Consider the following 7,739-nt stretch of genomic DNA (forward strand, 5'->3'; position numbering starts at 1 on the left):
AAACTGAAACAAGGCATAAAAATACAAGTAAAAAGGAGCTTGGCCGCTTGGATTGGGCCCTAACCCAAGAAATTCATCCCTCTGAGGTAACTCAATGCTAGCTCAAAAAGGATTCCATCTCTATTCTCAAAACAATAGCAAGATTACAGGAAACTGTCACAAAAATAATAAGCTCGAAATTTGAGCAGAGTTTACATAAGAGAAAATCCGACCCTAGTAAGGCCCTAGGCCTCTCTACTTATACAAATGAAGCTACCAACAACTTCATTAAAATAAAGGAGGCTTGGCTCCCAAAACTCGAGATAATCATCAATCATCCTCCACTTGCTCGGTTGCCTTCTAGTGTATGATTCGGCTGCTTGTACTCCGAGCTGAATGAAGGGGAATTCAAAGTGAGGAGTAATAAATGAGCGGGATTCCCTCCTATAAGTTCTCTCCTCTGTCCACTTCGAGTTATTGCTGACATTTTTCCACTGGATCCTTGACTTTGACCTCGAAATCCATCAATAATATGCATTAAATACATGTTAGACCATATGGCACAATAACTAACTCAACTCACTCTATAAGCATAAATATAATCAGAAAATCATATAATAAGCTAAGAGAATGGTTGATTTGACTAGGTTAGGAGGTAAAATGAGCCCATATAATTACCCATTTATGAGGCTCATCATCACCCCCATACTGAAGGTGTTGCTCATCCTCTGAGCAACCTAGTCAATCTCCTCATCTTGTATGGCCCTAGTGGCCTCCCTAGCATCCCAAGCTTTTGATGTGGTCTACTCTTCTTTGCCATAGAATTCTGCCTTCCTGTCTATGTCCTTCCATTGCTCCTCCTCTTCTTCTTCTCTTCTACCTTCCAGCATGCCTAACAACAGTGGGGAACTCAGTGTGAAGCCAATACAGTTGACCTTCAGCCTCTGCATGGAGTGCTTGTACATTGGCACTCTTTTCAATGCCTCCTTCAGCCTCATGGGGGAATGATATTCCATGATCTGCAAACTGTGTGGTAAGGTGTTCCATCTCCTCATGCATGCATGCACACAGTCATCCCCAAGTAGCTTTTGCATATCCTCAAAGTGTGCAATGGCTTGTGCCTGATTGGTGAGAAATCTAGGGGCAATCTGAGGGTCATTGGTAGAAGGTTGTGTGTGCTGATGAATGCCATTGGATCTGATGGCTCAACTCTTATCATTAATGGCTCATTCTGTTCCTTTATCATCAATCTTTTTATTTATGCTGCCCTCAATTCTTCATGGTTCATTCATGAGGCTATGGCCATTAATTGTAGGTCCCCTAGCTTAGCATTGGGATCCCACACATTTATGTCTATGAGGGCCATGTTTTGTAAGTAGAATTCTGCCATCTTTGCTTTATCCTCTGAGGTGCTTTGGTCACACAAATACATGAACTGCCTGTAGTCTTGGAAAGGCATTGTGCCTCTTTGTGCCAAAGTCTTTATTTGGAATTGTAACCATTGGTCCTTTAGATAGAGGCCATAGGATTTGGCTGGTGTTCTGTATTGCAATGCCTCCATGGATAAGCTGGCCATGCATGCCAACTGGGTCTCTTTCTCTTGTAGCTGCCTCTGTAGCAATTCTTTTCAGTTTCAAGGTGTCTTCTTGTAATTGCTTCCTTGTCTCTAAGAGCACTCAACTCTCTGCCCATTTCCCTCAGTTTTTTTTCCATATGGCCAACATCCTCAACTCCTTTGGATTTGGCTATCTGCATCCACCTATGTGTTCTCACTCTTTCTTTCTCCAATTCAAAAAATAGTGGAATTGCAAATTTCTGTGGGATTATCCTTCCTCCCTCAAGTAGATTGTAATAGGAGGCAAGACTAGGCTGGGGATCAGGTTCTTGTATCTCTTGTGCTTCCTCCTTCACCTGTGGTTATCCTTCTATCCTTTTCTCAAGTTTTTGTGTCTCCTGTAGTTTTGACAGTGTCTCCTGTAGAAATGTCTGAGCCTCCTGTAGGACTGTTTTTGGGTCCTGTAGTACTACCTTTTCCTTCCATGTGGAAGGTCTAGGAGTCCCCCTTTCATATGTTATGGGTGTTGTTAGAGCCTAAATCTGCCTTAGGCTGAAGGAAGGCAAAATTCAGGATAACCACACACCACGCTCATTCTGGTAGCTAGCACTACCAGAACAGGAGAGGGCTCTCTCCCGGTCACACTCAGTAAAAATAAACAATAGGGTCTGAGATGACACAAAATGAATACTGATTTTAAGCTAGTAAATAAATATGAAATAGGTAATTTAATGCATGACTGAATTTTTAGGGCTGTATGAGACAAAGGACAACATGAGCTGGGAAATTGAATCAAAGACGCAGAGTACTTCGTGAGGCAAGATAGGCAGGAGGTTTAGCAATCAAACTGAAGTAATATGGAGTGGAAAGACTATTGAGAGGTTGAAAATGGAATAACCAATGAATCCTTTTCAAACAGAAGAAGGCACACAATGGATGAATGCTTTTCCAAGGCAGAGCAATAAACTAGATTCTACCTTTCTTACTTAAAAACATTCAACTGGAAATGATTATGAATGAAATGTAAAACATAACAAGATACATATGAAACAGAAAGAAGAAACATATGCTAAACTCATACCACATGAATCTCATGAATCAGAGCTGCATCAATTTATTAATTTCCTGGCCAAACTATACAGTGAAGTGCTGAGTTTTCTTCCACACCTTTCCCAGAACTCAGCCCCTTTACAAATGATTTTCAATACAATAAATAAACTCAACTATGAGAAAACAGATCGACCAAAAATAGGGGATTGTTTAATCATTATTAACAAAAGATGAAAAGCCACCCATTTGTAAAAGGAGCATCGTTACATTTTCTACTCGAATCTGTTGATGATCAATGAAGAGGTGAAATCTATAGGTGTAAATCCCTTCTGAATCGTAACTGCAGACAAAAATAGACCTCCAATCCTATTTCTCTGTTATGGTAGATATCTTCATTTTAAATTTAGGCTTTGGTAGGTGTCGATGTCTGTCAATGCATTTAATTTCTGGAAGATGCTTAAAACGTTCCTTTACAGCATATAGATATTCGTGCCTTTTGCTCTCTCTCAGGAGAAGCACTCCTAACTGCTATGATGCTTTAGCTTTCCACAGGCGAATATTAGCATCATCACTTCCAGAGACAACATAAGTTGCATCACCACTAAATTTCACACAAAACATCCTTTGCATTCATTTCGTATGGTAGATTTCTCTATTGTGACCTGCATTATTGGGGAATATTCTCATTGTTTGATCCTGTCACAAACTCCCAACCAGATGGAGAATAATCAATATCCACCACAGCGGAAACATGGTCTTGGTGATGCCATTCGAAGGTCATATAGAACAATGTTGCGGTCACTGGCAGTTGTCACAAATATATCTTTCTCTGCAGGATTAAACTGTACTGAAATGACAGTGTCATCCCCCAAGCGAAACTGTTTATCGGTCTTGACCTGTCATGATCCCAAATGTCAACTTGAGCACCACCAGTTGCAAACACATTACTATCCCACTGGTAATCTACAGCCCTGAAAGAATTTTTTCCCACATAGGTTGCTAGTGGCTTTTGAACATTCTCTGAGCCATAACTTGATTCCCTAATGCCAGCAACTAGGATATCCCATAGTCTAACTATGCAATCATCTCCACAAGAAATAAGCCACTCTCCTTCTGTAGACATAGTCAAACCATGCACTTCTCCTCTATGACTTGGAAATTGTGGAATTGTGCGCTTGGCCGCAATGTCCTAGAGCCGAATATCTCCATCCAATTCGAAAAACCTACTTGGAACAGAAGAAATGAAATTGTTTTGATTTTTATTGAAGCTGTGATGAATTTTTGTCTTCGAGGCTCTGTGCACCACGCACAAGCCCAATGCATCGAGTCTCCTGGATGCGCCGCACCAGAGGAAAACTGCACTGTGGCAAATCTCCCAATGCGTCGCATGGCCTATGTGCGTCGCACGCTTACCCAATGCGTCGCACAGACTCATAAACACAGTCTTAGTTTTCAGTTTCACCCTTTCACAGCTTGAGACGGTTTTCAAATGATCTCTTGAATGCAAATGACATTGATACATATAGAAATATCTTCATAAAGACATGGCTTTGATTTTTTCTTTGTAAAGACCCACTTTTGTCATGTTTTAAAATTGGCATTTCTTCAATTTTAATACAACTCTGTTCTTCAAGTTTCCTTTTTGATTTTTGGCTAAAATGATGGCTTCTTGGTTGATTTTTTTACAGGGATGATGGCGTTTGAACTTCGGCAAAGGATGACCAGAGTCTTTATTTGAAGTACTTCATGGTGGAAAAATTTAAAAATACATATTTATTACAAACAATTAATTTGACGATTTCTTCTTCAAAACAGATTTTTGAAGAAGAAACATCCTTGAGCATTATTGATGATAAGAATTCTGGAATGAAAACTTATTGAAGACATCCTCATGACCTGTGGGTGTTATTTGACATTCTGAAGACCACACCCTAGACCTAGAAACTGAAATGACTCTTTTTGACCAAAACACCTTCTATGACTGTAAATGGCTGAAATCAACTTTAATGGACTTTGATAAATTTTGACCAACCCGGCAGGTATAAACATGAGGGAAACGCGAAAACAAAGCCCTTCCGTCAGACAATGGCATGCCCCTAACGAAATGCAGATGAATGAGTTGAACGAGACACCTAAAAATGAAATGCAATAAGAGAAATGATCTCGGACGGAGGGATAAACAGACCGAATCTAAAATTGGCTCCAATGGGGATGGTGGCTACTTGGAGGTGCCAAGAATGGCAGATCTCTGGAAGAGCTAGACAGTTCCTTCGTCCATTGGGCTATGGAGTCATTATTTCGACAAACAACACAAGACTTTGACTCTTTTATTGACTGAAACTTGATTCAAACCGACTCAATTTTGAAACTAAAATGACTGAAAAACTGACTTAATGCAAAAAGAAATGACTCATGAGTGACTTAACTAAAACAAGAAATTACAAAGCTTGTTTAAGGGTAGCATTCCGTCAAGATTTGAGGACTTCAAATCATGATGAAAACCAACTGCTTGCCAATGGAATATGTACAATCATGTGTAGTGTGTCTTCCAATGTAACCACTCAAGCAGATGCCTCCTTGATTGATTCTCCTGATCAGATCTTCTGGTCAACCACAGTATTGGTAACTGGGCATCCAAAAACATAATTGACCATGATCTCCTTCATCACTGAATACTGAGATAATCACCTTCACTGCTAACTGCAACAGATTTGCCATTAGATCTTGAAAAACATGAAGATTTACCTCCTGCTTAAGAAAGAAGGTTTCTTTTTCTTTTGATTCTGATCTTCCTTCATAATGTACTTTAGTAAAAGTATGTTCCTGGTCCTCAAATAATTCTGAACAAGTAGATGATCAGATCTCCTCTTGGAAAAAAATTTCAAAACATGAGACATATGAAGAAGAATCTGAAAGGGAATCCTGAATGGTCTGATCTTCTATAGTCTGAATATATTGTAGGTCATGTTCATATGATATGGCAGCCAGATTCTCATTACATTCATCAATCATGAGAAAAGAAACTTTAGATGATTCTTGATACTCAAATATGACATTGCTATCATCTACCAATGATTCATCCAAGGAAACTTTTTCACGTACTTGAACGAATATCTCGTCTTGTTTTTCATATAGGGAATGAACTACCTCCTCATGAAGATCTAGTTCTGGTGAGATGAGAGCATTTAGGTCTGTAACTTTGTTTTCTTCATTTGAGGCAGCCTCAACAATGCAACTCTCTTTTATGAGATCCCGAACAACATGTTTTTCCTCATCACAATCTGTCTCTCGATCTGATTTATCATCATCATTATCTGAGATTGGAACATCATTTTCCTGCATATCATCCTTTATTTCAACTAGATCTGAAATAAAACCTCTTCTCTCATCATTTTCAGCAATATGGAAATCTTCAACCTGCTGATCTTGATAAGTATCCTCTAGGATTTCTGTGTGCTGCTGAAACGAACTTTCATACAATGCTTCCATGATTTCTCCATCCATGAAGTCATTATCTCCATAAAAATTCTCAAGATATTCAATGAAACTACTAACGTGTTCACAACAGTTCTGAACTAAAGCCAAGGATGGATATGATTCTTTATACCTTTTGAAGAATATTGTATGAAAATATTTTAGACAATAAATAGAAGCAGGTGGCAAAATTTCATACCAAGATCAGGCTTCATCTTCCAGAGTAGCCATAAACATTTTCATCAAACAATCTTCAGGAAAAACGATCTTTAATTTATGCACATGAAGGTGAAATTTCACCAGATGAAGAGCAGCGTCATTACCTTCCACATTTCTGAACATAGGCAAATTCTAAAGCCAATCTACCTTGGGCATTTTATTTGGAAAACTTGGGATGTGATCTCGGCTCATAGGAGCATATCTTGTTGTAACGTGTTCCATCTTGAAAATCTTAAAGCTACTAATCTTCCTGCAGTGGAGTCACCATGAAGCATTGATTTCTAGATTTTTCAGTGAATGGAGTTGCCAGGTGAATGATTTCAGCCTTCTTATGTCTGATCGTTGTCCACCATCAACCATCAGATCTGAACTTGATACATGTACTGGGGCAATTAACAAGTTAGATGTCACGTTTACAAGCTAGACCGGAGATTGACTGAAGCAGCATTTATCTACTTCGCTGATGCATAGCAAAAGTGTTTCGAAGGCTACCTGGCATAACTTCAGGCTCCGTCTGTAGCTTGTAAAACAAATAACACTAACAAGTAAACCATTTGTTCTTCCCCAGTACGGTCGCCACTATGTTAAAGCCTAAATCTGCCTTAGGCTAAAGGAAGGAAAAATTCAGGATAACCACACACCACACGCGCTAGCCCTACCAGAACAGGAGAGGGCTCTCTCCGGGTCACACTCAGTAAAAATAAACAATAGGGTCTGAGATGACTCAAAATGAATACTGATTTTAGGCTAGTAAATAAATATGAAAGAGGTAATTTAATGAATGACTGAATTTTCAGGGCTGTATGGGACAAAGGACAGCATGAGCTGGGAAATTGAATCAAAGACGCAGAGTACTTCGTGAGGCAAGATAGGCAAGAGCTTTAGCAATCAAACTGAAGTAATATGGAGTGGAAAGGCTGTTGAGAGGTTGAAAAGGGCATAACCAATGAATCCTTTTCAAACAGAAGAAGACACACAGCGGATGAATGCTTTTCCAAGGCAGGGCAATAAACTGGATTCTACCTTTCCTACTTAAAAACATTCAACTGGAAATGATTATGAATGAACTGTAAAACATAACAATATACATATGAAACAGAAAGAAGAAACATATGCTAAACTCATACGACATGAATCTCATGAATCAGAGCTGCATCAATTTATTAATTTCCTGGCCAAACTGTACAATGAAGCGCTGAGTTTTCTTCCACACCTTTCCCAGAACTCAGCCCCTTTACAAATGATTTTCAATACAATAAATAAACTCAACTATGAGAAAACAGATCGACCAAAAATAGGGGATTGTTTAATCATTATTAACAAAAGATGAAAAGCCACCCATCTGTAAAAGGAGCAACGTTACATTTTCTACTCGAATTTGTTGATGACCAATGAAGAGGTGAAATCTGTAGGTGTAAATCCCTTCTAAATCGTAACTGCAGACAAAAATAGACCTCCAATC

General features: G+C 39.0%; 1 pseudogene; it reads right to left on the minus strand.

The window, feature by feature from the left end:
• Positions 1-2,950: 2,950 nt before the first annotated feature.
• On the minus strand, positions 2,951-4,019 carry LOC149210458 (uncharacterized; annotated as a pseudogene).
• Between the last annotated feature and the right edge of the window lie 3,720 nt (positions 4,020-7,739).

Source organism: Pinus tabuliformis, chromosome 1_2 (genome assembly GCF_031772625.1).
Source record: "Pinus tabuliformis cultivar Carrire ecotype Pingquan chromosome 1_2, CPIR1, whole genome shotgun sequence".
Lineage (NCBI taxonomy): Eukaryota > Viridiplantae > Streptophyta > Pinopsida > Pinales > Pinaceae > Pinus > Pinus tabuliformis.